Here is a 10,910-nt window from a genome sequence, read left to right as displayed (position 1 = left end):
TATATATATATATATATATATATATACACATATACACATACATACATATACACACATATATATACATACATATATATTGTAAAAGCTACTTTAAGTCTGCAGCTGAGCGTAAAAATGTTAGCATATGAATTTGAGATTGTCAAAATTACAGCCAATACAACAAATTATTATAATCATTTAGGATTACAATAGGATTACAAAGATAAACTGGCTATATGTTTGACAAGTCTAAGCAGAGCATTTCAGCTAAACATCCCCAGAAAAAACTCTGCGCAGACAAAAGAAACCTTGAATTCAGGTAATGCAGGGTTTAGAAACATAAATGCATTTCATTATAAGCACATAAAACTCCTCATAATATGAGCAGACTACTCCAAAATGGTTCAATATTAATGTATCTTTTATTTGCATTGAGGCTTTCTAATGTGTTAAATGTACAGGAGAAAATGAGGTCCATTCATGAAGACCTCCATGTGTTTGTAAAGAATTAACAAGGGCTCCTTGAGTGCGAAATCTGCAAAAAGAAAATGAGTCCTATTCATGCATAAATGAGACAAAGAAGAGCCCCTGCGTGTACAAGATCGTTATACTAAGTTACCGACATAGCTCATAAACACTGAACAATATTAGAAGTAAGCACAAGAATAACACTGTCAATTGATATTTTGAGACTTGCTGACATCAATAATTATGTTATATAAACAAAAAAAAAATAATTTGGAAATAAATGTATGAATTTATGTAGTAATATATGTAGTTTATTGCATATTTTATAAAGTCATCATCCTATGTCCATGGGCAGCATTATGTTGTATCCAGACCTCTGACTATTTAAATCCCATCATGAATGGACAAGTATGATCTGTCCACCCCCGACAAAAGCCTATGATTAAAGTACACTGGTCAAAGATTTTCCATCAATCCGGAAATTTCATAATGTTCCAAGGTTAAGCAATCATTGTTTAAATCCACATCAACTAGAATCACATCTGGTGAGGGCCAAGGACCAGTTCAATGAAATCTAAACATGGATGAATAAAATGCAGAGCCAAAATGTTCCCTAGCTGCTTCATTATGTCATGTTTTCCACTGCCCATAAAGCAGACTTCTTAACTCCCGAGATAATAACTTTGATCAAGTTGAAAAAGGCTGTCCATACATTTCCATAAAGACAAGCCTGCCATTTTCCGCAAGAAACCAGCCAGATCCCTTTACAAGAAGCAGGTGCTTCAGCTTAGAAAAAATGGAAACCGTCACTTTAGAAATGCAGGTGTTTTTTGAAAGGTGAATACTCTAGAGCTAGAGCGGTCATCCTGACATTTTCTTCACTAATTGGTGGTTGATGCAGAAGAAACAAGATACACACAAATAAAAAAAAAAAAAAGAACACTGCTGCAAAAACAGCTCCAAGAGTTCTCTCACAGACCCCTCTATAAGACTGCTATTAGCTGTAATAAAGTCAACCCAGAAAACATTACCCAGCAATTTTTTTTTTTTTTTTAAATATCTGTGTCTCTACACTGTGTTTACTGGACACGGACACTGTAGATACTGTGCACACATACCATTACAGAAGGATGTAGCAGAAATTGTTCACGTGCACCAGTACAGATGAAGAAATGACAAGGCTATATCAGATATTTCACATGAACTCGGATTTAGCCCTGCTTACCACTGTGTGCGCATGTTGTGGTGGCTTTGGCAGGCATCGATAGAACCCTGAAAGGCAATATAGCCACCTACAAACAGGAACACAGAAACTACCAGTTTAACAAGTAGGTTTCTTAATGAATGGCTGGCTAGAAAGCAAAAATGAGATGCAGACATAGTTACAACTGAGGTCAGCAGCACTAGTATGTTTGTAAATTTTAGTGTTTAAGTTACATTTTAAAGGCAGACACTGCACATACAGCTAGAAACCAATATACAGGCAAAATCCAAAGGTCAGTTTAGATTAAAACATGGTTTTGTCTTGTGACATTTTTGGAAAGAACAATTGGATAATAAAGTGATAGGTTTAGAGGTTTAGATATAGGTAACTTGTTACAAGTATACAATTACAACAACTTCAAATACCATGAGAGTTTTTAGATATGGAAAAAAACACCCACCCCTCTCTTAACTTCAATTCATTTTTTTATATATTTGTTTTATTGTGCAGAATTTGAACTTGAAAGCTCCAGTGATGTAAAGATTTATTGATTGTGCATAGAAAGGTAATGAAGTAAACTCTCACAAACTGATCAACTATATATGAGAAAACTAAACTCAATATGGAGCCTGGCATCAAATTCTAGGCATTTAAAGCTCTCCACTCCATCTGCATTTATTGTAGAAAAGTTCTATGTGTGTACAGCGCTGCCACTTTAAAAAGGAAAACAACATCATCTTACATAGACTGAAGTGTAAACGATCATTACTGGGGGAAAACAAAATGTTGAAGAACTGTTACAGATACCTTTCTATACATTTTTGGCCTTGGTCCAGATTTTATCTACAACAGTAAGTTAAAAGTATGCAGCAGCTCACCTGTTGTTAAACAACTACAATGATCAGCAGGCCCTACATGCACAACTTTGACCTTCTGTAAAAAAACAAAAATGCACCTGTAAACTGATGAGGTTTTATTTAATTCACACACATCATTACTTCAATTCCTTTTCATCGCACACTGGAAAATGACATTTGTGACTTCACAACAACACTACCAAGTTTTGAACCATCTCTGGTAAACTCCAAAAAATATAGGAGGAGACCAGAACCTAAAGAAATCATGCGTATGTGTTGATTTAAAATTAAACCAGTTACAGCACAAGTATTTTTATTTCATGAACATCAATGACAAATATATAAGATAGCAATACAAAATTAATAGCAAGCTCAGTTATATAATGTTTCACTTTTCTGAAAGAGGAATACTAAAGTATTACCTAAAGTAGGGCAGGTCAGTAACAGGAGATAGCTGTCCAAATGACAGCGGATCCAGACTACAATTACCTGGTTGGTGATGAAAACTAGGAATTTGTTTTGAGGGTTTGCTACAAGGCAAACTGTACCGTTGTCAATGTACAGCACAGAATGAGCCACAGATTGCAGTCATATACATGCGTGAAGTAACACACAAGAAAGCCTTCCTAGTAGGAATTTGCTGTAGAAACCAAATCTGACTACATGCAGCAACGTGTACACATTTCAAAGCAATATCAAGAAAGGAAAACTTCACAAATTCTCAAACTAGAGTCCCCACCGATGAGCAAAGCAGTGATTACAACTCCATAACACTTGTTTTCTGGAGGAAGAGTGCAGCAAAACATAAATAGAAGCTACTCACCCAGCTCAAGCTATTTGGTCTGAGCCCAGCAGAGATCAGACTGAGTAATGAAGAGACTTATAAGGCAAGGGGGCCTGCCCACGTTTGAAGAACGTAAGTAAAATGCTTAAAGCAACATTACCACAATTAGGTGAAAGGCCAATAGCAGACAAGAGTACAGGGAAATGATTCACATGCTCACACTGTTTTGAGGTGTTTTTTTTCTGTTCCTGTGACGTCAGTGTGCAGTGGAGCAGGGATTACCAGTTACAAAATGTATCCGTACTGCCACTGGGTGAGCAGGAAATGTTTAAATCGTCAGCCTTATTTAGAAACATTTCCAGGTTGTTGGGAAATCAGTATACGAACATAATTAGCTGAAGATAAGAATACGAATAAAAAGCAGGAAAAGAGGTAACATGCTTTTAATGTTTGTAAGAAACCCTATAGCCTGTGTGTGTAAAATCCAAGGCTAGGATAAAGTTCAGACAGTTTGATGAATCAGAAAGGAGAGAGTTCATATTAGGTGCTGACTAATATCAACTTTCACCCATTTGCTCTGGCAAACATCACAAGTAGAAACAAATGTTTCTCATTTGTTAACGAGGCAAAAATATTACCAATTGTCAAAGCCTTGTGGAATAGTAACCCAGGGATGCTAAAATGCATCTGCAAGGGTCAATCTATTGGATAGCTATTTTGCTTTTTAAATAAATGCTGGCTGTGAGCATGTTTCAGACCCTCCAGAAGTAAGAAATGGGGACCAGTTAGATTGTTTCCAAAGACACCAAGTATTTTAGTGTTTTGTGGATCACTCTTGTCTATATCTATTACTTACTAATGCTAGCTGTATTTGAGCAAAGTGGTTGCCATTTTTATTTTGCTTTTTGTGTTTATGCAGATGAATACCAAAGGTTTTAAGCTGCCATTATTGGCATCTAGGCTTCTGACATGTCCCTGCACCTTTCAGGGGGAATGAGATACCACTTAGGAAGGATTGCCTTCAGTTTATTCATTGCTGTATATGTCCCAATGTGTTAACGGTGACATTCTTCCCACTGGCCATCAACGTAAGAGACATTTCTCCTACTAACCATCATGCCAATATTTTATGAGCTGTGGATGTATTGATTACAGCAGAGGTTCCCTGAAGGTTCCCCAAGGTAAATAGGTTGAGAAAAGGGGGGTTTAGACTGCTGTATTGTTTTGGCTTTACTCCTCCCATCTAAAGTCTTACTTTTCATTGTAGGCAAAAGTCCTTCAGCTTCCTAAACATGAAACTACAGGTTTTTCAAAGATAATAGATCAGACTCCACCATTTACCTAGACACAAGCCTAGTTTATGTACTAAATGAACATCTGTGGTACTCTTGAGCTAACAGCAATGATATCTGTTATGTTCAGTGTGGCAATCCCTGCCCTTCATTATTTTTAAAGTGGAACTAATATCCCACGTTGAAAAATCTCTGATCAGGCAGGTGATTATTGCAGAAAGGGATAGGTGATGTCCCCTCTGCAATAACTATTCTTACTTGCCTGATCAATGCCCAGCTGTCAAAGTTTGCCGAGCTGCACCTGTGCTTGGTGTGTGTTGGTTGCCAGGATGTGAGTAAGAATCACATATGAAACATATCTTTGAGCAGCACCAAACTGAGTGGATGAAAGGGAGTAAAAAATGCTATTTCTATGGGCTTTACAGATGGATATGTGACATAGACATAGAGGGAAAAGCAGGGAGTAAGAAAAAGGCACCAACCATATGATATGACACCTAAACAAACCATATATATGCAACAAAATGTGCCACCCACCTAAGACAAAAAAAAAAATACAGGTTTCCTATAAACCAACATGGGTTTAAATGAGAAAAACATTACTATGTAAGTTTGCTGGTAACTGTTGCTTACAGGTATTCTCAGTATGCATCTGATGTCCCATGTTATTTAACCAAAATATTATAAATACACAACATGTTTACACTGGTACAATACAATGTGAGTTTAGACAGGGCGGCTCTACAAATAAGCAAAAACAAACAGTAAATCTACATACAGGAAGACATCTACATGCAGGAACAAGTCTACCCACCTAGCTGATTTGCTTTTATTTTGAAGGTCATCTCAGTATCTTCCAACTCATAAGCGCATCAGTTTTGACCCTTGGTGACTCAGTCTCATAAATCCAAATGCATACACAACCCAAAACACACACATTGTTAAATTTAAGTCTGTAATTTATTGGAAATTGAATTTTAACATGCAAAAATATTTGAGGAATGAAATGTGTATACAGTCTACACTGAAAAATCATTCACCTTTCAAGATTGTTTACACTGCATAAAATATTTGTGTTACATGTTGAACATGAAGGTTATGTTTATGTAAACCAAAAGGTAGATACTAAAAGGAAAAAATGTGTGTTATCTGTTAGATATACATGATACATTTAAAATATATGTAAAACATATTACTAAAATTTTATATAGGCCTAAACAAGTAACCTGAAGTTTTTTTTTCAGTTAGGGTTTATATCTACTTTATTGTGAATCATCAACAAGGAAAGGCTTTGTAAATGTACTTTGTATGTAGTTTGTAATTACAAAGCCCATCGGGGTAGCTAGATGTGCTCTTTGTATGTACCTCATACATGGCAGTTCCTCTCATCATGTTCCCACCACCTTCACAAAAAAAGTACATCTTGACTCAACACGAATACTTTATTACAAAATAATTTCACCACTGGAAAATAAATCCAATGTCTCCGTCAGACAAAGACAGATGTAAGCAAGAACATGTGAAGTTATAAAAGAGGAAGATTAGACTAAGGTACATCGAGTATCATGCAAATCTAATGTAGCATCACTGGACAGTTTGGTAATGTAAACAGCATAACAAACCCTGATAAAAGAAAAATACAGCAACATTCATTTTATCTAACAAAAATTACATACACTTACAATCAGTATTTTAGAGACACATATTGAAATGTACATTATAAAGCGCATTTATTATTAAATGAGACAAAAAAAAAAAAATCATTCATTGAGTAATACAGAACTGACTGAAAATAAAAAAAGCCACACTGACTCACCTATGAAGCAATACACAATTGCAATTGCACAATTGTAAAATAAATACATATATGCCAGAGGGCACATAAAATGCGGTAACAGGTCGAGGAAAATAAAATACCTGGCAAATTCTAGTCAATAAATAGGTTAACTTAGTTCATAAAGCTATAAATTTCAAATATATAATCATTTGGCACAGGAGAAGTCTAATAGAGTAAAAATGTAATTTCTAAAAAATATGAAAAAATTAAAAGTTATAGTATAAAGAATAACCAAAATACCATTTTTGGGTGAAGCAGAATTAGAATGACAGACAAAAACTTGTCAAACTCCTTGATTCCCCCAAGTAGTTCTACTTGCACTTTGTCCCAAAGTAAGGCCATTTGGGTAACACAAAAACACCCCCCCCCCCAAAAAAAAAAAAACTCATTCCCTGTTCTCTACACATCATAGAAGCAAATAAAGAGTTATGTTCCTGGAATCAATAATTGAGTGGCAGAGCAGATCTGGGGGGACATAGGGGAAATTATTATTTTTGTTGTGCTTTATAGCTGGAGTCCTAAGAATAGTTGTTACCTCTCTAAGACACACAGGGAGAGAGTAAAATCTTACTATACACAGAGGGTAAACAAAGAACAAAAAAAAACATTTTGTGCACCAGTTTTATTTATAGCATACAGCTATACTTTACAGTCTAATACACAGGCAGATTTTCACATCTGACCTGTTTTTTTGATCTAGTAAAACAATCAGATTGGAGGTAAATTTCAAGATAACACTGGGGAACGCATTTTTTGTTGAGTTATAACTTACACTTTTTTTTTTTTTTTACTAATTTTTGGGTGGTGAATCAAGAACCAGTTTTTTGCTATCACATCCAGTTTTTACGATACAGGGTGCACTCAATTTATGTCAAAAAACATACAGTAAAACATTTGAAAATTATTTGTGTAAACGATTAAGGTACAAATTTACGCTTAAAGTTTTTCCTGTAGTGTTCAGTGTTAGGATGCTCCAACAATAGTCAGCCATCATATGTACATCCCATCTGCCCTGATACCGTCCTTCCATGACCTTCAAATCTTGGTGGAATAGTTCATGTAGCTCATCACTGACTGCAAGTTTCATGTGAAGAGGCAGGATTAAAATATTCTTTCTATCAACAAGTGGCTCATGTAGAATGTGTGGATCACCTGGTTTTAGGGCAGATCTTGGAGGCCAATTCCTTTCCACCCAATGCCTCTCACGAGCTCTGCTGTCCCATATGCACAGATGAAAGGGATACTTGGTGTACCCGCATTGCTGACCAAGAAGGAAGCATACCATTTTCAGTTCAATACAGATGACCCAATTGTGTTGATGATATTGCAACAACTCAATGATTCTCTTTATGACTGTATATTCTTCACAAAGAGAAACTGAATGGCCAACTGGGACTGACCCAAATATATTGTCATTGTGAAGGAGGACACACTTTAAGCTCTGCTTTGAGCTATCGATGAATAGTCGCCATTCAGTTGAGTTATAGATTGGAATTTCCAATTCCTTTATCAAACCAGGTATGTTATAGCAATACTCAAAGCCACTGTCAGTTCCAAAGTACTGCAGAAATGCAATTTTTCCGGTTTAAATGTACGATACCTTTGTTCCTTTTTCAAGTAAGTTTTTCTCACGCAGTCCTGATGCTAGGAGTTCTGAAGCCTTCTTTGATAGTCACAAATCACGTGCCAAATCATTCAACTCATGCTGATCAAATCCCTTACAAACAGAGTCCTCTTCAATTTCAAACAGTTCATCATTGTTGTTACCTAGTTCATCACTATAATCATGTTTTTCAAGAGAGGGTAGTGTAACGAAAACCAGCACTGAGATTTCATCTGAATGAGCCACTGGGGGTATAACCTATGGTAGACATGGTATTCTATTCTAGGTATTCTATGGTAGATAGGGTATTCTATGTTACATTTATTGTTATATCCTGAAGTTTTCACTATACAAAAGTTCGTTTTCCAACGATAATAATTGGAAGTGTGTACGTAGCTTTACACTCACTGCAATGATCTCCTGGCTCTCGCCAAACCATAGGTATATCAAATGGCATCTTATCACGTGTTCCGTTTGTGCACATCTGTAAACCCTTGACACACTGTTTGTACACCTTATGTGGGGGCCAAGACTTATCTTAATCACCAAGTTTAACTTTGAAATATGCCAAATAGACTTGCTCTACCAATGTGCTGATGTTCACCCTTTGACTGGGAATGGTGAAACTGCCACAGATTTGTCAAAATGAATCAGGGTTTTTTAGGCACTTACGACGAGAAACACCAGAGCCTGACATGATCTGAAAGAACGATAATACATAAGTAAAAAAATAAATTTTGCTTATTCTCTACGTAGAGCAGCGCACAACCTCTGGCCACACTGTCTTGCCTGTATACAAATAACCTATACAAATCCACGCTACGATGATTGCATTAACATAGGCAGTAAAGAAAAAACCTGATGTGATAGACAAAAACTAACTGCACGATAGTGCACTGCACTAACTGCATACCTACTTTAGTGTAAATAGGCTTTAAAATTGAAGTCAACAATAAATGTGTTCAAAATTATTTACCGGTGTAATTTAGCAGCCAATTGATGATATGATTTTCATTGGGTTCTAATTCCTTGTGAAGATGGAACGTGTTGGTAATAATAAATTTGTATACAATCATATTTTTTTTCACTTTCTTTTGATGACAGACTACTTTGGGACTTTTAACCAATCATTTACAGATCATTTTGTTTGGAGGGTCCATCACAAAAAGTGGCAGCAAATCTTGTGCGTACTACACTTTAAACTACAAAACCCTACTTTCAAAACCCACTATTACTATTCATGTCATTGGAGTGTGATTTTTACATATTTTTGAATGCATTGTCCTGCAATTTATTGTGGATAAACATGAAGAAGCCCGAAAATCTATATATATAAATATATTATCTCATTAATTTCTTTTTGACATTTAATCTGTCAGCACATGCCATATAAAATGATCTGCAATAACCCTTCAGACTAAGCAGACAGGATGCATGCAAGCTTCCCTACAAAATTAAGTTTAGTTAAAGGTAATAACATAACTTTTGTATCTATCATAGAGGTTAGGATCTTTTAATGAACACTGACTACAGACACAGTCATCTGACCTGCACATAAATGTATATATATATATTTCGAAATTAAACATTATATCCAGTGTGACAACTGGCTATTTATCTTTGTAGGTTTACCTTACCAGGCCTTTTTGTTCAGGAACAAACTGCACAAAAACTGAATTTTAGGTCTCAATCAATACTTGCCAGCAGCCAAATGACAAAATACCCAAAACAAGTCTGTTTGAAGCACTTTGGTTTTAAAGTTTTTTTTTTAAGTGCTTCTTTTAACTTTTGCTAGTTCCCATAGGGGACATTTGGAAACCCCAAGCCATGGATTAATGCACAGTGCAGAACTATGCAGTTCACAGGAACGTTAAAGAAACTGGGCCTGCCGTCGGGCAGGGTTTAAAACTAATATTAGTATGTTAAGCAGCGCTGCGTAATATGTTGGCGCTATATAAATCCTGTTTAACAATAATAATAAGCAAGTTTACACTATTCCAGAATTTGAGAAAAACTCAAAAGGTAGAAAATTGTGTAAAATATATTATCATGCAAGTTCAAGGTTTATAAACATCTATAAATTTAACTACAAACAAATCAATAAAGCATGTGTTGGCAATATATCAAATTTTCCTTATTTTAAAAAAATGTATTGATTCACATTAAGGGTAAAGTGAATACATGAGAACTTTATTGTAGGGCATTCTTTGTTCAATTCAAAGGATAAGTGCACTTTTTGTTCCCTTGCACAGCCCTACCCAAACCCACTCTCACCCTCAACTGAAACAAACTAAAAAGAACATTAAGAGACATTTGTTCTGCTCTATTAAGAGGTTTATGAACAAAATTGCTGCACATTACAAGCAGTTACAGATGTAAGTGATGGATTTTTTACAACCTCTTGAGTAGATTTTTCAATGTCCATTACATGAGCACTGGTTCTCTTATCCTTTCTGCCCTCTTCCCCCAACTAACAAAGTGAACACTTATCTTGATAGCATGGCTGCTGGTTAACCGTTTGCTTACATCCAGCAGCTAATAGCTTAAAACATCTGCCATGTGTTTGTGTGCATGTGTGCATAGTTTAGGTTCACACTTTAGGAAGCAACAGAGTTTTCTTTGTGCACCAGAAATTCTAAACAGAACACTACTATTACTATGACCAAATTTAGACTACATTGCCTCTGGCTATCATTAGGTCATTGGACACTGGCAACATGTAAAGCAAACTCCAAGGAAAAAAATCACCACTCTTGTCTTACATATGCAGGGCTAGAGGAAAACCTATGGCTGCTTTTAAATGTATTCATGCAGTGGAGCACCACTTTGCTCCCCATCCTCATCCAGAATTGCAAATGTAAATTTCCATATGACAGAGAAATAGAA

General features: G+C 35.8%; 1 protein-coding gene across 8 annotated transcripts in view; it reads right to left on the bottom strand.

Annotated features, from left to right (window-relative positions):
* The window catches only part of ACSL4 (acyl-CoA synthetase long chain family member 4), a 47,823-nt gene that overhangs the window by 25,310 nt on the left and 11,603 nt on the right, over positions 1-10,910 (bottom strand). The window contains exons 1-2 of one of the 8 annotated variants that reach the window (XM_072430111.1): positions 3,332-3,411; positions 2,530-2,584 (exon numbers count right to left, since the gene is read on the bottom strand). The exons of 4 other annotated variants lie outside the window; for them this stretch is intronic. The gene's annotated coding sequence lies outside the window, so the exon portion shown is untranslated. Of the gene's footprint in view, positions 1-2,529; positions 3,257-3,331; positions 3,438-10,910 lie in introns of those variants that run through there. 3 more of the 8 variants (XM_072430116.1, XM_072430117.1, XM_072430112.1) reach the window with 3 other exon arrangements.

Source organism: Pyxicephalus adspersus, chromosome Z, assembly GCF_032062135.1.
Source record: "Pyxicephalus adspersus chromosome Z, UCB_Pads_2.0, whole genome shotgun sequence".
NCBI lineage: Eukaryota > Metazoa > Chordata > Amphibia > Anura > Pyxicephalidae > Pyxicephalus > Pyxicephalus adspersus.
Note: the sequence above shows the minus strand (reverse complement) of the source record. Positions and strands in the feature narration are given on the sequence as shown.